Below are 24,814 nucleotides of genomic sequence, written 5' to 3'. Positions count from 1 at the left end.
CCGCGGGATGAATTACAGCCCAGCGACGCTCGCGGCTAAAGCCCACCGTGGCCGCGTCCTGCTCGGGCAGTGAGAGATTTTCATGCAGCCCTCGGAAAAACCATCATTCCGTGTGGGAAGGGAATTAAGTTGTCTTTTCTAGTTAACCATAGTGATCACTCGGCGGTGATTTCGATCTGGTGGCCCACGGGATCACTCTCGGGGTCAATGTTTTTTTCTATTTTATAACATTTTTTATTTCACTTAATCGCGTGCTGGCACTAAGAGGCTGGATTGATCAGGTGATCTTATTCTCTTTCATATTGCGGCTTTATGGCTGCTTCGTGGTTTATTGTGTGTTCATTTTTTTCTACCGTTTTATCTTAAGTCTCTTCTCGAATATTGTCACTATAAAATTTGTGTAGATGTACAAATTTTTACGTTTGTAAATTTATTGATAAAATATGAACTCATTAAATGTAATTGATGGAAAGACGTGCGATATCTTTCTGCTTGTGGCAATGGGGAGAGAAGTACAAGTTGTGAAATGTCATCGTAATTTCATATTCGGGTCATTCCATGTGAATTCAACACACCACTCAACCCGACCACCTCAGATTTCTTTCAAATTTGGTGTATTCAATGGTACTGGTAAGTGATGGAAAAATACCAATTTGTAGAGGTCAATGATGATTTTGACAAAAGTTACAGGTCCGCAAATGTTGTGAATTTGTCAAAATTTCAGCGTGTCTTTCTAAAGATAAATGACTATAATTCCGGTTCTATTCAAGGTAGAAAAATGAAACTTACGGTTTTGGAAAGGTAATATATAGGGCTTTACAATGATATACAACACGGCCTATTTATAATAATTTTAATACTCGAGGTCATTGACCTTGACCTTTGACCTTGAATATCTCAAAACACCCCCCCTTCAATTTTTTTTATAAAAATATATGTTAATGCTCATACATTTTTCTACACGCATACAAAATATCAAGATGGCACACTTAGGGCGTCATGCCCAAAAAATTATTTGTCTACAGAACTACACAAGCAAAATGCAAGAAGTACCACTTAAATATGAAATGCCCATTGTTGAACGGTATAGGTCATGGCTATATCATTACAGTGTTACAGAAAACAATGTGATGGGTAGCTTCAATGAAAATTTAATAAAACTTTGTTTCAACTCACCTCATAAGTTTCCGATTAAATTGTTGATGTTCGCCAGGTCTGATCCAGGGAGACTGTATGTCCTTCCAGTTTGTTTCAAAGGATCGAGCCTTGTGAGAATGTCATATCTTTTGATGATATGACTGTCTGGTTTGGTAGGGAACACAAACGATGGAGATGGTCCATGTGGGTGCAAGAATCGGGTTTGTACTTCATCTGTGTCTTGGTAAGTGTGTTCGACATATGCAACCCACCAGTGATTATTGTATAAACAAGCAACGAATCCATGTATGTCTGTAAACAGCATTTCTCTCACCACAGCTGTCACTGACTCTTCTCTACACTCTGATGAGATGGAATATGCCTTTGTCTTCACTATACCTTTTTTAATAGGTATGACACAATGAAGTTTATGGGTACCAGGAATCGTCCTAGTATTTTCGAAACGATGCTTTAGCCTGGCCATGTCTTCATCGTGATGGGTAGTCGGTGTATAATTGAAGGTACATGAAGGGATATTTACTTTGCTCCACTGAAACAACTCTCGTGCTGTCAATATGTGGTTATCGAAAGGTCTCTTGAGGCTTGCAAGTGTGGCTAGTCTTTTTACGGTCCCTGCAACCCCATCACAAGGTCCTTTGCCATGAGCTGTAGTAAAAAAATGCCATTCTGCAGTGACATCAAAGTCTTCCTGATGGTAGCTCAGATTAATGAAATTCTTTCTATTTTTATATTGGGCAGCACATCCATCGGAAAAATAATAAATGTACTTTGTAGTTGAAAAGTGGCATTTCAGGAAATTGATGAAATTGCGCTGGAAGCAATAGACACATACGGTATCATGGTGAAGGCAGTCAGATATTTCTACATATGACACATGCTGTATTTTATTAGATGTAACATCTCGATAGTAAGCCACGAATGGATGAATTGTGGCCTGTGAGTTATTCCATTGAAATCCTTGAACTTCATCTTGAATGATGAAGGAGTAATTCTCTGCAAAATCACAAACCACAAGATATTCATTCACTTTGAGTTCTTCTTTTGTAGTTTTAAAGAATTGTGACTGCTGTTGTGTTATGAATGAGTGTGGTATTAGCTGCTTTAAACTGGATGAAAATGCCTCTAGGAAATCATCCGTTGATTTTGTTAAAGTCTCTAAAACTGCCCTGCCAGTAGTTAACCAACACTTATACGAAACTTCATCTATGCCATTTCTACGGAAGAGTTCAAAGAGATAATCATTTAGTTTTTCTACACATGGACAATAGGGACATGCACCTAAGAAGCATGCTGGAAGAGCGGGATTGCATGTAACAAATGCTAAACAATGCTTGTATGATGGTAACGTATGTTCTTCGTGCTTGGTTAGCTCCTTTAATTTACATCCTTCAAACATCAACTTAAAATTTTGGTGGGAGACGCAAACACAAACAGAATGGGTTCCACTAGCACCCGCGAGAACACAGTGCTTCGGCCGCAATTCACAAAATTTGGAGATTCCAATTTTTAAATCTGGATATGTTTCCTTGAAATATCTGTACATTTCCTTGAGATTGTGCAACACTAGCTGCTTCTGCTTATGCAGTCTAACCCCATTTTCTTTCACCGACACATAGTCCTTTTTTCCTGGCATCATACGGCTCATGTTATAGTCACAGTAAAAGTCACGTACACATCGAACTGTTTTCTCACATAATGTCTTACCTGGCTTTGGATTAGGTGTTACTAAAATACCATATTCTGCCACTAATTGTTTGGCTCTCCGTACCATGTAATCTGAGGCAGAAAATTCTTTCATGGTTTTCCTAACACTCCAGCTCTTCGGAAGCACAGTCAGAATCTGTACCTTGTCACATACACTGTCTGAACAATGAAACTTATCTTTGAGCTGGGCTATGATTTCACTTTCTGCATGTTCTACACTCTCTTCTTTTTCAGGTTGCTCCAAAAAAGTATGCTCCAAAACTGAGGCTACCTTTTTCAATTTTTCTTTTGGGTAATTTTTCTCATTTTGAAGTCTCTTTTTCTTCACAGGAGATGCACCTAAACACTGAAGGCTACTATTTAAACAATCCAGGGCAATAGCAGGTGCTATTTCATCTTCACTTACATCTTCTTTGGAAGTCCCTGGCATAGCAGAGGCTACTTCAGCATGTTCTGATAACTTCTGTGATAATTTTTTTCGGCATTTACTGCAAATTTTCCCACCTATCAATACCTTAGGTGATTCATTTGCCATCCAATCCTGAACGTCTCTCAAATTTTTCTTTACTCTTGCATGGCCTTCTTCTTTAAATGGATTGCAACAGTACATTTTTGACTTGAAAGCCATTTTTCACAAACTAATGTTTCACATAAAAGAAATAGTGCTAAAAATCACTTATGCACTTCACTGTAGTTCCAAATGAAGTCACATCCTGGGACAAGCAACAGATAATTAGCTTAAATGACTGTCTGATTCTCACACATACACTTCACTGTAGTTCCTACTGAAGTGACATCCATGGGACAAGCAACAGATAGGTAGCTTAAATGACTGTATGATTCTCACTCTAAATTAAACCCTCTGAATCTAATCAGATTAGTCTCTCACAGTTTGATTCAATAATGAAAGTATGTAATTAGGTTAACTGCAAATTAGTCTTAATTAGATTAACCACTCAAGCGTGACTATAAATGCCCGTAGTTCCTCTCTAAGCGTGCGCAACGCACTGTATGCGTCTTCTAAATGCCATGCCTAAAGCGTGGGCGATAGACCAAAGGCGTCCGAGTCTTTCATTAAGAATTCCTATCTCTTACACTTCCATTTGTGTACTTTTAGTAAGTGTATATGAGATATATCTGCCTGCTTTCATTCTGTGCCTCTTCATTGCCTTCGTTTGCGTGCTCGTATTTTTTAATGATATTTTTTCCAGCTGATGCTAGGATGCTTCCTTTAGGAGCAGCGCCTGGTGGACCCTCACAGAAGATAGTCTTCCACTCACGCTCCGATTTATGTGTTTTCTTAGCGATTGTGTGTTCTGCATGGGGGCGCTGATTGCTTTCCTCTGTGGTTCATTATCATCTGCTTTTCTTTCTCTTTCATCGTGGCAATAATAGTGAAGGCATTGACCTGAATCTTGCAGCAGTGGAGGGGGCCCGAAAAAATTACCATTTTATCTAGTGTAAATTGGATACCGAAGGGGGGATTAGCCCCCCCTAGCTCCTCTTTGGAACCACCCCTGGTTTTTACCAATTTTAACTGTATTTTCATTGAAGCTACCCATCACATTGTTTTCTGTAACGCTGTAATGATATAGCCATGACCTATACCGTTCAACAATGGGCATTTCATATTTAAGTGGTACTTCTTGCATTTTGCTTGTGTAGTTCTGTAGACAAATAATTTTTTGGGCATGACGCCCTAAGTGTGCCATCTTGATATTTTGTATGCGTGTAGAAAAATGTATGAGCATTAACATATATTTTTATAAAAAAAATTGAAGGGGGGGTGTTTTGAGATATTCAAGGTCAAAGGTCAAGGTCAATGACCTCGAGTATTAAAATTATTATAAATAGGCCGTGTTGTATATCATTGTAAAGCCCTATATATTACCTTTCCAAAACCGTAAGTTTCATTTTTCTACCTTGAATAGAACCGGAATTATAGTCATTTATCTTTAGAAAGACACGCTGAAATTTTGACAAATTCACAACATTTGCGGACCTGTAACTTTTGTCAAAATCATCATTGACCTCTACAAATTGGTATTTTTCCATCACTTACCAGTACCATTGAATACACCAAATTTGAAAGAAATCTGACATGGTCGGGTTGAAAATGTCACTTTTCTGTGTTGAATTGACGTGGATTTACCCATTCCTGACTTCAGCGTTAGGTTAACTTTTTTTTAAGTATCGAAAATAAGGAATTCCGATACCAAATTCAGTTCTGATGAATCAGTGTGTGTGGAGCCACTTATTAGAAATATGCACGTTTATCTCTGAGGCCGTATTCCATCCGTAACGATCTTGTGGACATTCAATTGGTTTGAGCAGGTGCGCGTCATTTTTCTTAGAAGTGACGCTTAGATCTCTCCATCCCTTTCTTGTATCACGGACTACTTCTCAGAACATTTAGTCATCAAGGCAGTTGTTGATAATGAATTCGTGCTTATTAATCTTCCGCACCGTGAGTGAAATACTCATGTGCATAAGATACTTTCAATATTAATGCATAGTGTGTGCGTGCAGCAGGAATATTCTGACATGCGACGCGTAGCTCGCTATTTTTATTGGTAATGCATTTTTTTCCTTTAATCCCCTTGATGATGCCAAAAATTCATGCATTCGACGGCGTATGAATTGTGGTATCCTCCAAGCATTTTTGTTCATCATTTGATGATTTTTGTCTATTTCTGCATAGTGGAAATTGTATTTTTAATTTTTGTGCAAATATATTTTCTCGAAAATTTCATATGTCCTGAAAATTTTATTCTATTATGAGTTTAAACGTCATTCGTTAGTTAACGACTTATCTTCCATGCGTATAAAATGTATTTAAAGTAATTTTTATATTTTAATGCTTTTCTACTATGCTTATGTATCATTTGGAATCTCTTCTCAACGCATTTTTCTTAGATGTATAATTTTGAACGATAGTAAAATTTTAATTGTAATAAAAAATAGAGTTGCGTAGATTATTGTCTACCTGGCAAGTGATTCATTGATTCCATATTTTCGCTGCGTTGAGGCGCTGTGTGATGCGGATTAGCGTGGGTGCTACTTGGCCGTCCGTTAATCCTCTTGCTGCCACGTTAAGCCGGACTACAGGGTAAGGTAGCGGTTTAGTCCACCAAGTATTAGCGGTGCGTGCTTCGGGCTCGCGAATCAACCCGAAGGATAGCCCAGCGATTGCGGGCGATTGCGCCGCCGCTGCTGCAACCTTGGCCGTGTTCGGCACGCCATTGTCCACATGACTCATCCGGCTGAGTCCCACCTTCGAGACTCGCGTGGCTCCCGGACCTTCATCTTGCCCCTTTTGCGGTCCACAGGTGCGAGGCTCGCTGCCTGCGATCCCGTTTCTGCCATGCGTCCCTTTCCCAAGAGTCCCCTGCCTATTTATCTGCCTCCTCTCATCTGGACGTCCCCTCCCACACCACCCGGCGGAGCTAAACTCGGTCGCAGTTATTCATCGCCAAGGCCCTCCCGAGCCGCACGCAAGAGCCGCGGGTCTTGATGGCTCCACGTTGCTAAAGATGCGGCGAGGAAGAATTCGTGCAGCTGTGTTTCGTGGGGTATCAAGTCGAAGCCCGGATTCGGGAGGATCACTGTAGCAGCTTTATGCTCATCCGGGGTTTGGGCGTTAAACCCTCTCGCAGCTCAAACGAGTTTTCGATTGAGGGCACATGAAAATGTGGATCACTGGTGGAATAATTCGAAGTTCTTGCTAAAATTAAAAACATCGTTGTCACTGTTTACTCAGTATATTTATCACTAAGGGAGCAGTTCAAAGTTCATGCCAAAAATATTTCTATGACTCAATATAGTGATGTACATACAGAAATCAGGTCCATGATAAAGCCATTTATGAAAATATGATGTTTTACATTCTCTTTGTTCAGTTATTATTCCTGGATTCCGAGTGTCGGTCAGGATAATGTGTTATGTTACTGACTGATACTAGGGGTCGTGAAAGAATTAGAAGAATGATGACCTTCAAGAATACAAAACATTATAGCAATTTTAAGTGAATTTCGCGTTTCATCTTGTATCCAGTGGAAATATTATTACGCTGATATAATTTATTGCTATTATATGCTAAATATTTTATTAATTATCCCTTTTTTGTCGTATGGCCTAAATGATCTCCTCATTATTAAGTAGCAAATTCAAAATTTCCCTTGTAAAACCCCCCTATTTGTCATCAGTCTTCACTACTGGGTGTACAGCTAATTTGGGTGTCATTTGTTAGGAATAGCAGTCAGTGATATGATTTGATCAAAGACAATGACGTTAGTAAATTCGAAGTCATAGTAGTAGCATGACGAAGCGCTTTTATTATTCCAGAAAAACACTACCAAGTTCGTGAACTATATTTATCTTTATAAGTGGAAAGTGGAATATTCACTTAAGTTTCCCACACATCAGGCAAGTCAACAGAATACGCGCGGAATCACTTCGTCCATGTTTCATTTTGTAATATGCCTGATCCTCGGCTCAGAGAAGAAAGGATACGATAGAGGAGAACCTTTTCCATCAGTTACAATGCCATGAGGCTGATTTATTTCGCATTTCATGAAAATTGAATCACGGGAAGCATCCCTGATGGAGAAAGTTTTTGTTTTTCTGCTTGACACGTGCTCTCTCATCTTTCTTCTCCGGAGGGAGTCTTGACGCGTGAAGGAATCGTTGAGGCTTATCTCCGTAAATCCTCCAGCGTATTTCCCGTCCCGCAAAATGAGGAGAAATGTTTACTTGGTTGTCTCAGCCAGGAGGAGAGTTTACCTTAGATATTCGCTTCGGAATATATGGCCCCTGGAATTATGTGCACCTTCTCTAGGTGACGTGGGATCAAACCTTGGCAAGCATAGAGTAGGTCGTCTTCGGTTTTCGTTTTCAGCCGTTCACGCAGTGCTCAACTCTTTTTGTTTGTGCAGGCTGCCAAACTTTGTGAATGCGTTAGGTAAGTTTGGAATGGCATTACATACCTTTAAGGTTTGAAAAAGGAATTGGAAACTATTTATTCGAGGTTAGCAAAGCTGGTCTCATATTCTTTTATTTTTAAGTAACGCATTCGTCTCTTTTATATTTATAAAGTCATTAAGAGTAAAGTGATTATTGCTGTTTTGTGGTTAGATGCCATGTATCAGATTGAGTATTGTTTAGCATATGAATCTTAATATTAGTTTTATTGCTTAGATTATTCATTGTGCAGAAAGTGATATTTCATTTGACTCAACGTGTAGCTGGCTTGAAAGTCATGTTTCCATGTTTCCCAGCCGAAAACTGTTCCTGGAAACATGTAATGTAGTATACTTGGTACCGAATATTTCTTCACTTTGTGGGGTGATGGCATTAAAAATCTAGGCTTGCGCAAAAATCCATTCAAATTATCTCGAATGATGGATAAATCTTTTTTGTCAAAGTTACAGTTGCGAAAATTTTTATGTTACTCTCTCTTGAAGCAAAGCTGGCCGTTTAGATCATTATTTTCAGCAAAGCTTTCTTTATTTACAGTACGCTTTATATTTCCTCTTCGTAAGATTCACTTATTTATTCTTCCATTTGAAAGCTGCGCGAGAGATCTGGATGAGATTACTTCCCTCGCTGAGTGCCTGTTTTTCTCCGAGACCCAGGTGCTAGTAAATTAAAACTGTCCGGCGTTTTTCCACAATTACTTTAACTTTCTCACCGGTTTCAGTAGATTCTTACTAGTTTAGGTAGATTTTGTATTGTAGTTAGGTCCAAAACAGTACCAAATCTTTTGAAAGCTGTCAGGGAAAGGAAATTGAAGTATTCGTGGAAAATTGCCAGTAAGTTTACTGATATAAAAACTAAAACTAAACTTTAAGCCTAAAACAAGTCTTCAGAAGCGCGTCTGGGTATTATTACTACCTCACATCCATTGCCTTCACTTCGCTAATATTATCGACCCGGAAGCATTTCAGAATATTACTAACCCGTAGCAGAAACAAACGAAGCACGCGGCTGTGGTTGATCACGGAGTAATGCGTGCCGAGGAACGACGCATGCGCTGATCCGTTGGTCCATCCTTTACTCCCGTCCATTTCAAAGCGTAGCCCTCGTGGCCTTTATTAAATTACGATCCTTGCACATCCGCTCCCAAATCTGGCTCTGGGATGCGTTTATTGGACAGCCGCTAGATGAGGGCGTCATGTGGAAATTCTTTACGAGCCTGTCTTTTCTGCTTAATTCCCCAGCTGTCCCTCACGTGATGATTATATTTCCGTCAGCCACCGTAAAAGCTTTTCCAGGTTTCCCTTCGGTTGGTGCTTATTTTGGATAAACCGTGCGCTCTTAGTGCCGCAGATTTTTCTGCACGGAATTTTGATGGGCATAATCTTGCCACGTGACCTACTCATTCGCCCGCGAAGCGTCTTTGTTTTTTTCCATACCTTCCCACATCTCCACTTGCTGCCATGAAAAGGTATGCGCCAACGTCCAAAATTGTGATGAGGTGAGTTGATGCAATTCTTGGTAATGATATCTCGTTCCATTCTTCGCGTTCGATGTAATGGTGTGCTTGAGACGCGCGAATTTGGTGTACATTCAGGTCATCCAATCCTGCTGACCACCATTTTTTAATCCCCCATCCCAATTAGCATTTCTTTTAAAATATTTTTCTGCCCGCAATGTACAGGAATCGGTGTAGTCCATATTTTACGCGTACCATGTGGAAAAATGTTTTCTGTTTTACGCGTGAAGGTCTGGATCTTTGGCTAACGCGTGCCTTGAATATTGTCACCCGATATCTTTTGAGTTTTTTTTCCTCTGACGGCGACTTGAACGGGTGTTTAATATTCAAGGAGTTCTATAATGGACAATAATTTGAGGAAATATCATAGATTCAGTTATTTTGTCTTTTCGTGGTGTCTTGTAATACACCGAATAGAATATCCAATCGGAAAGTAGCACGTTTTAAGTATAGGAACTAGTTACAACTGATGTCTTTCTGTGTACCATTATTTTTCTGGGGGGACGCTTGATACTGATCGGAATTAATCCTATCGGTTTTCATTCCGAATGGTGATTCCGATTGCTTGCGACGCGATCGGAATTGTATGTGTTTGAAACTTTTTCTCTCATTTAGGGCTCTTGTACTCGTGGGAGTAAATATTATTAGCACGACAAATTCCGATCGCGTTGGTATCCAATCGGGATCAACCTTTACCAATGAAAACCAATCAGAATAATCCCGATCAGTTACGAGTACATCCCCCGTGGTGGCCTCTAGATTGCACGTGACTGGGGTCCTGTTATCATAACTTTACCCCTTTCGTCGTGCGCGAGTGCGATCATGATTAAGGTGATTTTTTAAATATTTTCTTTCACTCTTCACCACGCACGATTGCATTTTTGCCATTCATGCAACTTCTCCCATTTTCGCTCCCCGTTGTATTACAGCCTTTCTGTTCGTGCGCCAGCCTGAGCAATTCTCTCGGGTATGTTTGTTTGAGGTTTCTTAACCCGCGCGCACTCTCCACTTGATATCTCATTCGCCCTAGTTACTCGACGAACCAAGCAAAAAGGCTGACATCCTCAGCGGTTACTTCCTTTCGGAAACTGTTTTTCTTTCTCGGGTGATAACTGTTCTTAACCTTTGATAGATAAGCTTCTTTACTTGTTTTTAAACACGAAACGTGGATAATAATGAAAAAAGGAAACTTATGTTGACTGGAATTTGAAACTTTTCAGTTGGTATTGTTTACTTAAATAGGCATATTATCACTTTTGCATCAAATGAGTGGAATTAGTAAATTGCATATGAATAACAGCGTATAAGTTTCTGCTGTGATTATAAATATTTACATCTTCGATTCATGGCTGTAGGAGCATAGCTCGCTAACTTTTATTTTGTTGATTTATGTTGTTCCTTGTGGGTTGGTTTGCGGGACAGTTTCGCGATTTATTTTCTGCTCAGATGGTGAGTATAGCGTTAAAGAGCTGGCGGTGAGTGGTGAATTAGGTCTCTTTTCCTCTCGAGGATGAATTGGCTTCGATCAAATGATAATAGTTATCGACCACGAGTTGTAGAGACAGCTGCTTTCCTTTTTGAATATTATCTAAGTTAATTTGGCAGAAGAATTCACGCGCTACAGAGATAGGTCGTGGAGTTGTTGGCTGTAATTAGAAAATGAAAAAAAAAATCCTCAAGCATGAGTATACGTTACCGTGGAATTGTGAGGAAATCTCCTTTCCGACGATAAAGACATCTTGGAGGCTACCGTTTGACGTGCGTGGGAGTTTGCCTCCCAATCACCAGCCTCTCGTATCAATCACGTTGTTCCACGTCCTCGTGTGTACCTACCCTCCTCTGGGCAGCCGCCTCCAGATCCACTTCACGATGACCAAATATCAAGGATAGTGTCACGAGAGGAAAAGGTTTCAAGTTGCCTTGAAGGAGAAAGATTTCTCTTAGCAGTGGTTGAGGATGATAAAAGTTCATGTTAAAATTCAACAGTGCTTAGGTTTTCTCTCGTAATAAGCAATTAATAGAATATTTCTGCCCTGGGGGTGTTCAGTCAAATTTGAAAAACTATTTTCTCGGATTTGCTCAGCTCGGGGCTTCGATTGAAAGAATCCCAGAGCTGTTTTACGCAAATCTTAGAACCCAGAGTAATTGTGGGTGGATGTAAAAAAGCATTTTGGGCGTTTATAATTATTTACAGGAGATTTAATGATAATGCAGAGGGAGGAACAAACGTGTATTCCATGATTGTTACGGAAGAAAATTTTGTAATTGCAGAAGTATAAATTGTATCGGCTGGAAGTTTTTTTAATGGACTTAAAAAGCAGTGTTTAGGCCAAGATTTTACTAGTTATTTGCCAAAATATTTTACGCACGACTTAGAAGCACAGTTAAGTCATGTTATTTTATCAAAGGTGAATTTCATCCTTTTGTTGGGAGAGGAAGGAGGTGAGTTCGATTGTAGGTTAAATGAAAGGGAGTAGGCCTTATTGTGAATTGCAGAGGGAAGTCAGTGAAAGAAAGGTAGACTCCATCGTAAATTCTCCATACAACCCTACCTCATTGGTCTTGTATGATGTTGGGCACGATATGGTGGAAGTTCTTAATATTAGTAAAATAAGACATAGCAATGATTCCACCAGTGGAAATATTGCTATGTCTTATTTTACTAAAAATACCTCATTGGGTAGGATACCTAATAATGTCGCATAATCATGAATCAGAAAACAAAAACCTGATTCCTCAAGCGATGTACGTTTCTCCGAGATTTAGCCCGTCAGCTTTTTCCGCTAAGAAGGAGTAATGGTGACGAATGCTCCCAACTCTTTGAAGTGGTGCTGGGTGTATTAAGCTCTTTTCCAATTTGCCCGCCGCCGGCAGCGAGGGGTCGGGTGCCGTTTCGGGGCGTCTTGCGCCGAGATGACATGACGGGGGTGCGGCGTCTGCGGTGTGGACGTGTGGGTGTGCAGCGCTGCGGTTTTTTGTCGTTCCGGGGCGGAGCGGGCGAGGAAGTGTGCGGCTTAAGGCGCGTGGAGTGGCGGGTGCCTCCTCTCCGCATCCACCGGCACCTCCCCGCTCCCCTCGCCCGTCCGAGCCAAGTGGTGCGGGCCGCATTCTCTCCTGCTCCTTCCGCCCCTCGAGAAGGACCTTGAGGGTGCTGGCGAGTCCCGGGACGATGTTTCTGTCGAGTAGTTTGTAGTTGTGTGGATGCGTTTACGGACGTATGTCAGTGTCATGAAACAATGAGGATCGCTGGTAATTACCGGTTACGGGAAGTTTACTTGGAGAAGTTTACCTATCGCCAAGGTCTGTCCCCTTCCCTCATTGAATTTTCCTCTGTTTTGCATGGAGCTAATTACTTTTCATTCTATCCAAGAGCCCTTTATTCTTCCTCTACTTAACCCTAAGCTACCTGCTTTAGCTATTACTTACCCCTAGTTCCATAGGAATGCGGAATATCTCGTGAGTTATTTTATGAACTTTCATTCTTTAATCGATTGTGAGCTATTGTTTAATGTAATGTTTAGATAGATTGAAAGGGAATAGGACTTTTTGCGATTTAGAGATGGAAGTATACGGAGGAAGGGAAGGATGCTTCCGAGGTATTACATGGAAACCTACCTGGATCGGTTGAATATTTAAATAACAGTTTAAATATGGTAGCTTTAATTCTGATCGAGTAATACGCCGCCTCAGGGTGGCACTCACCCCGGCCAAGAGTGGATAAATTTATTTCTCGATGAATAGACATAGCATGGAAATAGAGTAACAGGGAATTGTAATATCTGTCGCGAATATGCAGTAGTGGATTCTAAAGTCGGCCTTCAGAAGTGTTTTCACCTTTACCGCATGTAAATTTTGCCATTCGCGTCGCTGACGGACGTAATGATCCGGAATTTCACGAAGATTTTGTTTTGATCCTGTCATCTATCAAAGTCATAATTTTCAGTGGTAATCCTCGCTATTACAACTACTGCATTGCAAATACTGAGAATAAATGGATCTGCTTTCATCGCCGATGCTGCGGTCAGTTTTGAAAACTGATGAAAATGCGCCCAAAGTGGAAAATAAATCAAGCTTCAAATGGATGGACTGGGGCCACCTCTATGTAGTCTCCTTGATCTAGATGTTCATGAAAAGTTGGTATACTGTCGATCAGCAGTACGCGCATGACTTCCGGTACGCAACTTTTCTGGCTTACGTAATGGTGATGTCTCTTTTCCTTCTGAAATTTTTTTTTCCCTTGGCCGTAAACTCTTTTGATTGGAGCGAGGCGACTGCGTACGCTCGCATTCATTCACCGTTGCTAACTGTTGCCATTAATTGGCTCGCACTTGTTGTGCTCTGGATAAGTCGCTCGCTTTTCCGCTCCTCGGCTGTTTCCGAAATGGTGGGCGGCCCCCTCGCGAGGCGGCGCGTTATTAATGATCCCAAGGCGATGGAGCCTGCTCAGTCATCCGGCTAACCGCGGGAACGGAGCATGAGCGACGTGAAAGATAGCTCGAGAGAAATACAGTACGCTGCAGTTAACTGGGAAATGGAGGGTGCGGCCGTATCGGTTTACGCGAAATACATGCCCGTCTGTTTCACCGGCTGGGTCGATTTGATGTTTCGACTGCACCGCTGGCATCCCTTCACGAAGGCCCAAGCACGCGTCCCGTATTAGGATTACATAATTGCGGAATTGCTATTATTTATTGCCGTTCACTTCTAACGTTCTTAGAAGAATTTTCTATTCACTCGGGTAGAAGTAGCGAAAATTGCGGTCAAAAGCTGTAGGGCTGAATTTTCTTGAAATTGCTCTCATAGAAATAGTAAAAAAATAATATTCCGAAATGTTTTAATCTATTCATTTGCAGTTATTACTATTACTTTTGTATTTTTTCACTTACAGTTATTACCTACTATAGGTAATCAAGCGGTTACAATATATTTGTACGGAATACGAAAAATCAGTACTACCGTTCACCTCCGACTCCTTCCGTTTTCATAATTTATTTTATCTCTAATTACTCAATACCTAAGCATATTTTTCGATACGCAGTGTCCCTATTTAAGAGCCATTACCTAAGCTAGTTAATTGTTTTCACGCAGCGATTGCCTTTACGTTAAATGGTGTTATTTCCAATGATAAATTACATAGTGTTAACCGTTTCACTACAACTGTGCATTTTACCTATATGGTTGTTAGTTCTACTCTCTCTGGTAATCTGCCATTTACAATGCGAGTAAAACCTTGCTTCAGTATCATTCCCTTGTACTTAAAATGATTTCCACTAAACTACGGTGAAAAAGCATTTGCGAATCTGTTAATAAAACCCATTTAAAAAAATTATTCTGTTCACGCTGTGGTATTTGTTTTCAGAATTTTCATCTTCGATTGAAATCAAACGGAAGTATTTGTGGAAATCAACGCACGTAAAATGTGGTTTTCATGCATATTTATGTATACTCATTTATTATTCTTTTTGTCAACACCGCACCACCGCAATGTCTGGGGTATGGTTTTATTGGTTGAAAAAATATTTTTCTCTTCGTAATCCTTCTCACCTGTCTCCATCAACTTATGTTATTTAAAGTTCTGCTTCCCCGTGCATTCAGTGTATCCTCTTCTTCATTTCTTAGCCTCTCTTCGTGCCTTCGTCCATATTTTTGTGGCCTTGTATCTTCATCTATAACATCGTTCTTTTTCCAGTGCTTCCATAGGGCTCACGTTGTCTCATGCACCATAGTTACGGGTCGCTCTAATGTAGTCTTAGCAACACGCTAGAATTTCTCGCCAAAACTCGCCAAGTTATTAATCCTTTAATTACTACTCGTTAAATACTACTCGTTATTAATACTTTTGGCCGAGTTTCGAGTTTCTTCGAGTGACTCAATCACAATCTGTACACCTATATATTCATGTTTTACAGGCTTACCTGCCGTGGTGTTCGGTATGGCTCGATTTGATTGATTTTACGAATGCGAAAGATTATTTTCATACGATTGTCTTTCCTCTTTTTCGACATCTCTCCGTGCGTTAGGAACCGACTAGAGAAGTCGTCAACACAGTGGCTCGGAATGCGAATGGCCCGTGGTTCGATTCCAGGTTCAAGGGATTTTTTCCCATAACAATGAATCACCATCATAATCAATTTTTAGCTCTCTGAAGATATGTTTGGCGTAGCTCCTCACTCAGATCTCATTCATTTAAAATTAGCTAAAGAATTGGAAGTCCATGTTCGCTAAGTAAAGCCAGAGAGGAGTCCTCGGTAAAGCCTAGCCTCTTTGCAAAAGTAGTTACTATAACTGCAGAATCCTGCCGACGCATGGAAGTTTTACTGTGTTTTCGTTTCTGAAACTTAACTTGATATAATCCGTCTAAGGTTTGAAAGAAGTCGAATGTGGAAATAACGACATTAAAAGTTAATTTAAATTGCTGATGTGCGAGTTGGTCACTAAAGAAACTAGGCGGCCGTGATATGAAGTTAAAAATTAATTCTTGGTCGTCAATGTGTTCACTGATGTCTTCCCTCTATATGTCTTTGCTCGTAACGCGTGAGGAAAAATCCACGGTAAATCAGCCTGCGCGTTTTATTCTATCGTTCCCCCTCTATATTTTTTGCCACCCCTCCCGTCCTTTGAGAGACGACGCCGATGGTGGGTGGGGGTGTAGTGCGTGGTCTTCATACCAAAGCCCCCTGATCTCCCTGCTCTTCCCGCCAGGCAGCGGGGCGGGCGCCGGCGCGTTTGCTGCACGCGCCGTGGTGTGGGGCGAATCAGTGGTTGCGTATCCGCATCGGCGTTGCCCTTGGTAACGCAGCTCGCAGTGTGTGCGTGTGTCGGCAAAGTGGCGAACTCACGCGTGTCTCCGTTCGTCAGCCACCACCCCGTGGTTGCCATGGTTTCCGCGTGGGGCTAATGGTGCTATCGGAGTTGTATGGGGGGCTTCTTTATGGGAGGAAGCCTGCATTTTTTACGCGCGGTATTCATTTTCCTTGCTTTTCAATTCTGTATGATTTTTATTTAAGTTTTCGCGGCTTGTGATGACAAGTTTTGTCAGGTGTTTTCCACTTTTTATTATTAGTTTGGTCCGACGTTTCGTGACTAAGTTCTAGTAACTTCTTCGCGGAAATTAGGAAGTATTTAATCTACATTTCAGTAGTAGCATTCATTGGTGAATATTATTAGTTTCATCTGTGTTACGCTTTTGTCGTGGGCGATTACTTATTTCCTTTCATTTCAGTATAGTCTTAAGCAATGTATTTATTCGATGATGCGAGTCAATGTATCAGGGGTAAAGTATCTTTAGCCGGTATTGGTGATTTCCGCGTAGGGCTAAAGATTCAATCGGAGTTGGATGGGGTTGCATCTTTTTGAAAAAAAAGCCGCATTTCTCCTCAGTAAGTCAAACTAAGTCAAAGGTCGCAGGCTCGAGTCCCGCTTGGGTAGGTTTTCCCAATCCAGGGCATGGATGTTCGTGTGCGTTTAATTGAAAAACGTTATCAAAACCACGATTCAAAGACCAAATTGTGATGTTTTTGGTGGTGTGGCAATTAGGAAATAAATATGTAACTGGTACGGATTAATGTATCCTGTAACGTGGCCTTTGGTAAGACTGATTAAAAGAGGAAAGTACTATAAGTAAATCGCCTTCGGCACTGAGGATTGCGGGTCAACCCGCTGAAACGTCTAAAAGATTCTTTGTGAGTGTCCTTTTTTATGTGTTTCTATGTTTTTATTAGTGTTATTTTTGTCCGTTCTCCTCGATCGGCCACATACTTATACTATCGCTTAGTGCGCTTTCCCCAAGACTTTATATATATAAGTATAGTATAAGGCCCGATTTTTATCCTGTTCCCTCTTTTCGCATTCATACTGACCTTCCCAGGAGTGTGTGCCGGCGGAAGGATTTCGAGCTTGTCCAAGGGTTTGCCTTTACGTCTCCGAGGAGCGCGGGCCGCACGTAGTGAGAGAGGGGATGAGGCGTGTTATCTTTTAGCCCCGGGGGCGAGGAGGTGGTGGGAAGTGCGGCGTGGAAGTTTCTCCGGGATCGATATTTTTTGTTCCTTCTCTTTCTCCCTTGCCGACGGTGTGATTGTCTCCCTGAACGGCGGCGGAAAAGTGTCGTCGCCTCCTTTGTGATTGAATCTCAAAGCGTCCGGACGCTGGAATGTCCTGCGAAGACGAGCGTCCATTACGTGCCGAAGTGTTTATTTTTTCCTCGTAGTGGGTTCCTCAGCTCACGTTTTGTCTCACGGGGAGAGTATTTTTCTGGTGAAGCGTGAAAAAGTCATTTAGTTTTAACAAATAAAATGAATTTGATGGGAAATGAAAACAAAGTTTTGGGATTTTACCTTGCAAACACATTGACATTACCCGTAAAATGCATGTCGTGAATATAATTTTACGGAGTGAATTTCGTCTTTTTCTTTTTCCTCCGCATTTATTCGATGCATCTGCTAATTAAATTATCCGTATAACTGATACTGTACGGTTTAAAATGTTTGATTCATCATCACATGTAATTAAATCGCATTTAACGTTGAAGATAGCTACACGAAATATTGAAATTCGTCCAGTAGGTAATAAATCAAATAACCCGTCTTATTTATGGGTAAAAGGTTGTGTCTATTCTGGTAATTTGGTTTCACGACCAGCCTTGATGTCTCGTTTTCCTTCTTGAAAGTTTTCTTGAATTAGTTGGAAATCCATTGGAACTGAATGACTACTTTTGATATTAAAGTAGCGTAGAGAAAGGTGTAATTATGGCGCAGTCGATAAAATAGCCCGCATGTTGCATCTGTTATTCACACATTTGAATTTATCTTGTGATACATATTACATTTTTTTGCGGATATAATTTAGTATCGATGGATTGTAATAAATGAACATTAATAGGGGATGTCATTGCCTTCGAATCATACGGAATTAAGTTTTTCTCTACGCTAATTGAGCAACGCGCTGTAGAGTTGCTCAACCTACTTCAAAGAGCGATCCCGGCTACCGCATGTTAACTCATAGAATGACCTGTCGTATTATTACTCTTAGTTATCAAAGCAGACGCTAAGTATTCTAAAAGCGTATAATCGCTTCGTGGACATGGGGTTCCTTTTCAAGTGCTCGGATTTTGTGTTCATGTTTCTTGGTCAAGGATTTTAATAACTCATCGGAATTTTCTGCCTGGAGAGGAATTTACGAGAGAGGTCGTCGAGAAAAAGAGTACCGTCGTCACTTGTTTTGAAGTTTCTTTTTTGTGAATGTGTGGGTGGCGTAACTAATTGAAACCAACTGATGCCTCATTTAATTTTTTAATGGTTACACGGCGTATATTATATCTATTTCTTTAATGTTTTAGTTTTCATCTTAATAATTATGGCTATACTTTCAAATACGTGCAGAAATTTTCGCCGCTTTCAGCCTTTACGAGTTAACAAAATTATCGAAAAAATTGCGTGAACGGTGAACAGGAAGATTTAGAGAATGTTGATTTTCTAACCTATTAATTTCAGTGAACAGTTCGTTTTGGTAGTTGTGCTTAGCATTTGCGGTCAGAAGTCTCGATTGACCTCATTAGTGCCTTCAATTGCAGTCTCAGACTTGAAATAGTCTCTGGTGAATGTTTTCAGTATTAATAATGAACATACAAGATCTTGTTTGAGAAAATATGTCGTAAAAAAATGAATAATTTCCTTCATACCTTGCGCTTCAAATTGTATTCAATGATGTAGATTAATAGAAGATTCCTCTTTGTGCTCAGTGCAAATAGCTGCTCGACTCATGCTATGTAAAAATATTCCTATTCTGGCATTAGCTTTAGTATTTGGTGTATTGAAAAGTCTTTTTTCGTGGTATTTTTAATTTTTCTATAAGGCATCTTCATATGCTTCGTTTTTATGGCAAGGCTTTGATTTCAGAGTTTTCTCAACTTTGAGGCTGTTTGGCGCGGGTCGAGTTATTGTGCACTCCGACTCATGCAGTCATTCGAGCAGTTTCGTGTGTAAACAATATTTCATGCTTTATTTTCTAGCTCGCATGTGTGCACTCGCTGTCGCACTTTCTGGTAGGTACACTTGTCACCGTCCAGTGTACAATGTTCACTGCACTTTGGTACGTGCATCATAAAGTACAAGTACTTAAAAGTACCCAGTCGATAACCGTCTTTCGAGAACGTTGACTCTTCGTCCGGCCTAGTTTCAAGTTGTTAATCCCTCGTGCATCTTTGCTGTCACTCCCGTGCCTTGGAGAACTGCGGGCGTAGTTAATCTATCTCCTCACCTGCCGGAATCCATTCTACCCGGTAGTTTTTTTTTCAGAGCAGGTTAATTTGTGGTTCCTGCCTCGACGGACTGCCGGCGTTCGCTCGCGGCGCAACAACCCTTTCCTCCCTCGGATGCTGGTGCTGTTACTCAGTATCACCTCCCGCCGCGTGTATGCACTCGCGTGTGGCTCCGTGTCTGTCTCCGCCCACTCGCCACTACCGTTATTGGCCGTTCCTTTCCAAGTTCTGGGTGCGCGTGGGTGGTGTGGGATAAGGAGGGCTGGGAGGAGGCTTCGTATTGTTTGTGCAGTGAGCGGCGTGGGCGTCCGTGTCCCCGCGCCTTCGTGGCCGAGTCCCAGGAAATCGGTGGCGCCGCGGGGTGCACTGACCCTCGGGCGGGAAAAATTTCAGTCCGCCCCACGCGAATCGGCGACTTCGATCTCGCGGAAAAGTTCAGGGCGGAAGGCTGGGGAGTGGAGAGGAAGGAGGCCCGGCGATGGGGTTGATTGCAGAGTAAATATAAACAAGAGCACTGGGCCTTGCTGCGCAGTCGTCGAAAGGTGGGGCCAACATTTTAGCCTCGCGACTTCAGAATAATGCCGATACTGTTACATATATGTATTTAAGTATTCTCCTGATTAAGGTAGGTTTCCATGAGTACTTGCGAAGAATCCTGGGAGTCTCCCTACCTTCAAGATTTTTCCTCTTCAATTTACATTCTATTACCCATTCTCTTACATTATATCTTAAAACATCCTGTTCTCTTCCATCCTTTCCCTAGTGAACCTAACATTCTACCCTCTAACATCGTTTTCAATCTGTCACCCTGCAAACCGCCTCAATTGTCTTGTTTCCGAAAGTGTTAGGACACTGCTCGATTAGAGGTATTTGATCAATTTTAGTGTCATTATCTTGATTCCTTGAGCTTGAGGAGTTGATAATCGATGTCTTTTAGAGCGACACGAAGTACATCGTATTTTAACCTTACCGTATTAACAGGTCTGACCAACTTATTAAATCATTTTAACGATTAATGGTAGGCATCCGTGGAGAAGCATTTTTACATAAGCGATTAATCAAGAGAGATATTTTGCCGAAATGATCGGTAGAAAAATTCGTTTTTCTCCCGAGCAGTGATAAACTTTAATAAATGGTAGACGGAACTTGGAGCATTTCCTATTTATGTTTTAACGGCTGGTTTCCTAACACACCACATCCCCGTTGAGGCGGGTTGTATGTATGTAAATATAGGTATGTGCGTATGAATGAATTATTTAATAATACTATAGATACCATATCGTTTATCCATCTTCTTTTGGAAACTATTTGGAAGCTATATTTTGCTCTTCGTGGCGTCGTTCTCGGGTCGAACAATCGCCATCGAGTCGTGCGATTTGTATGAGAATGAGGGCTCGCTATACCAGTGTCGCACCCTGGGTAGATATGTATCTTTTGACACTTGGCCGCACTCAAGTCTGTCGTTCTCCGCGCTTCTCTACTCTTCGGAGCGACGTGTGTTGCGTATGCAGGAAGATACCAGCACTACCTCCCCATCGCCTTTTCCATTCTCTTCCCCTTTTTCCACCCGGCCTCATGAATTATACAGGCAAGATTGGTTTCAAAGGGTTTTGACGTACAATTTTCGGGTCACAATGCGAGAAAAAAGCTTGCTCGAGGAATTTATGCTGTAGCATCTTTTGTGCTATGAAATTTCTATCGGAATGTCCTAAAAAAGTGATGAATATGTTTAGATGAACGACGCACCTTTCCTTCTCGGAAACAATGCGTGTCTCATGGTGTGTTTTTGTAGTCTTATATTGTCATTTGACTTTTTTTTGTTTTCGGGAGGTGATGGTGCTTTTGTGCTTCGTGCAGCCGTATTCTTATCTTCCTTTTATGAAGGAGACTTCTTAGTTCTTCTTTTTAAAGTGAACCTCCCGCTCCTCTCCATAACGCACGAGAGCAAATTTGCCAAAACCTTTTTGAGCTCCCTCCCGGAGAGCCATCCTCTCAGAAAGTTTGGAAAGTCAGTCGTTTCTTTTGAAGTTGAGATTAGAATTTAGGTCATTCTAAGCGGGTGTCTCATAAAAAGTGTGTATGCGAGGACGATCCGAGCGAGTCTGTTCAGTAATGTCGGGAAAGTAAGATATGTGGAGGCGGTGAGCAGATGGAATGAAAAGTTTTTGCTCGGGGGGGGATACTGGAAGTTTTTACAAATGTTTCCCAAGGGGCTCTTCCTGAAGCATCTTACTGCCTTCTTCAATTGTCCCTGTTTATCGATTTAGATTTTCAAGCAATGAGAGGGAGGGTTTCTCGGTGTCTATTTCTGGCAATCCTGCCGTTATTTTGGAATTTAATGAAGAAGCTCCGCTTTATAGTCCTACGAAGGATGAAGCGATAGAGACTAGGTAATTGCTCGAAGGATGTGAAGTAGCTTAGTTTACTCGCCATATCCAAATTTTAAACCTTCATTCCATTTAAGCAAGAAAGTTTTTCGGTTGATTTAATGGTTTCATTTGCGATATTACCCCATTCTATTTAATCAGCTTTATTTCAAGTTCATGCTGCACGAGTGGGAATCGCAGCTGGCGGGAAAAAAGGCATGGAGAATTTTTTTTTTCCTAAAGTGATTTCATTTTCCTTCCATATTGATGCCTTTTCAAGTCAACCTTTTTTGCTATTCTCACGACTACCAAATCTTCGCGTCGTAGTTTCTTGTCAATTACTAAGAACCTCTTTTATTTACGCTGGCTAATTCTTCTCTTTTTGTGACACATAGCCTTTCTTACATCCCTCTCTGATGTGCTCCATAACGTTTCGTACGGGTCGATTACATCTATGCGTGCCTTACCTTGCAATGAAATCAACCAAGCATGTGGGAATTCCCTCTTCATTAATCCAATTAGTCGTTTTTTATTTAAATTTTAAACAGCCTGAAGCGGAATTGTTTTAAATACAAATAATTATTTTACCCACGCTACACTTTGTTGTGATCTAATCAGGTTTTAAACTCGATATCCATCAGGTTTATCGTCCAGCATTCCTACTGGGCTACAAATTCAAGTTTTTAGTGCATCGTTTACGGACATCTGGCGCGGGGTCGTCTTGGGGTTAATAGTTTCATATTACTGTATCGAATTACGAATTAAGCCCAAATTGAGTCTGATGTCTCTGGCGATTGGGACCCTCCCTGGTGGGCTCCTCTCGATCTGGACTCCTCCCGCCGCCTTGCCCCGATCCCTTATTACCTGTCAACCGCTTAATCCGATCGATTCAGCTCCCATGTGTCGATAATCTATTAATAGGAAGAACGCTCCTAATGACTTTATTAATAGCATTCCCCTTCCCTCCTTTTCTTTTGTAGAAAATGATATCCTCTTCCGCATTTTATTATTTTTTTGTCCCGACAAGGGGTCTTTCGGCGTTGAAAAATTGGTCGTCTGCAGCGGTTGCGGGTTGCGCTTTTGGGGTTATCGAAATTTCTCCCTCATGTAGACGCTCCTCATCCCACCAAATCCTTCTGGTACCCGTCCAAAATTGGTCCTCCTTAAATGGCGCTTTTGTGTCACACGGTAATAAAATGTCGATATATACTGTATTATTCCTCTTCATTCAGTGATGATTTCTAGTAATCGATTTGGTGAGACATACCTTTTCATGCCAGGGTCACCAGAAGCAGTGGCGCAGCGAGGGGGATGGGGGTTTAGGGGATAAACTCCCCCCCCCCCCCCAGAGCTCAGAGAAATTTTTGAGTTTAATCCATTTTACTTATTTGGATCAGTAGTACTTATAGAATAGTGTTAGGATTAATCAAATATCCCTCAGAAAGCCGTAAAACTCGCCATTTTGAACCATAATTCTTACAATTTTTCTGGAGGAGGGCCCCTGCAACTCCTGCTTACCCTGGTGGGTATGCAATACCATCACACCCGTAAGTATTAGTTGCGCCTAAAACCCCCCTTGCCTCAATTCCTAGCTGCGCCCATGACCAAGAGGTGCGTGTTTTTGCTGGGCAGGGGTTGTAGAAAACAGTGTTAGAGGATGGAATTTTGGGTAAAGAAGAGAGAGGGAGGAAGAAATAGGATATTTAGAGATAACGAAAGGAATTCGGCGTTATTGTGAATTGAATAGAGAAATCCATGAAGGAAGGGGAAACTGCCATAGCACCTCATACAAACCTGCCATAATCGGTAGAATACTATGAAAAATAACCAGGGGGTGATGGGTATAATTGAACGTCATTCTTGTTCGGCACTTATTGTGCCTCACTATGTATATCATATAAAATTAGAATTTTGGTTAGGATTCATAACGGAAGCCGTGGAATTAATGAATGACCTTTCTTCTTGATAACATTCAGGCATAACCAATCAGTTGAGTGCATGTACTTGGAATCGCGCCATGTTCGCTTCCTTTACATTAAGGTGCAGTAAACAGGAAATGCAGTAGCCCTTTCATTATTTATTCATTGCAGCTCTTCTCTCGATATGCTATGTCCAACGTGAAGCAAAATGTGGCATTTCCATAACAATGGTCCGTGTATAAACTTTCTCGTCTTTTGCAATAGAATTATTATCTTTGAAAAGCGTTGATAGTAGTAGATATTTTTTTCGACTCTCCTATCTTTCTAGCCTTTCTCATACGATTTTCCTCATCTTCCTCCAACCCTCAGTGACGTAATTTACTCAGTGACCCTTTGGCCTGGGCCTGATTCAGATCCCATCTCGAGCCTGTTCTTATCGTTTGCGCAAAAAGCCATTGTCACGCTGCCTTAATTATTTCTGGGAATCCTTACCCTTTCTGGCAATCCCCTGTTTCTCGGAACTGGAGGTGGAGAAAGAAATAGTAATCGTGCCGTAGTTCCATCTCATCTCTTAATCGTCTTTAGAGATTTCAGATGACAATCGATAATGATTTGAATTCGGTCATTGACATTAAGTTTATTTAAAGTCTCCTAGGTGATGATTTATTTAAGTAAGGGTCAGTTGAACGTGCATCTACGTTGGCTTGATATTTTTCTGTGATTGAACTCGGCTAATTGTTGCCTCGAGCAGAAGAAACGATTTTATTACTTGTGCGTAGCCAAAGAGTATGTTAAATATTTTCCCTATGGTATTTGCAGATCATTCTTAACCATAGGCGGAGCGATCGTATGAGTAAAGATATTTGAAGAATAAAGTTGGAAAAGTAGACTGTATGCATCAGCGAAATTCTAATTGTTG

At 41.1% G+C, this 24,814-nt stretch overlaps 1 protein-coding gene across 3 annotated transcripts in view; it reads left to right on the top strand.

Moving 5' to 3' along the window:
• LOC124161102 (maternal protein pumilio-like) overlaps nucleotides 1–24,814 on the top strand; it is a 1,117,691-nt gene that overhangs the window by 160,849 nt on the left and 932,028 nt on the right. The window lies entirely within an intron of this gene.

This window comes from Ischnura elegans, chromosome 6 (genome assembly GCF_921293095.1).
Source record: "Ischnura elegans chromosome 6, ioIscEleg1.1, whole genome shotgun sequence".
Classification (NCBI taxonomy): domain Eukaryota; kingdom Metazoa; phylum Arthropoda; class Insecta; order Odonata; family Coenagrionidae; genus Ischnura; species Ischnura elegans.
The sequence above is the reverse complement of the archived record's forward strand: the minus strand, read 5'-3'. Positions and strand labels throughout refer to the sequence as shown.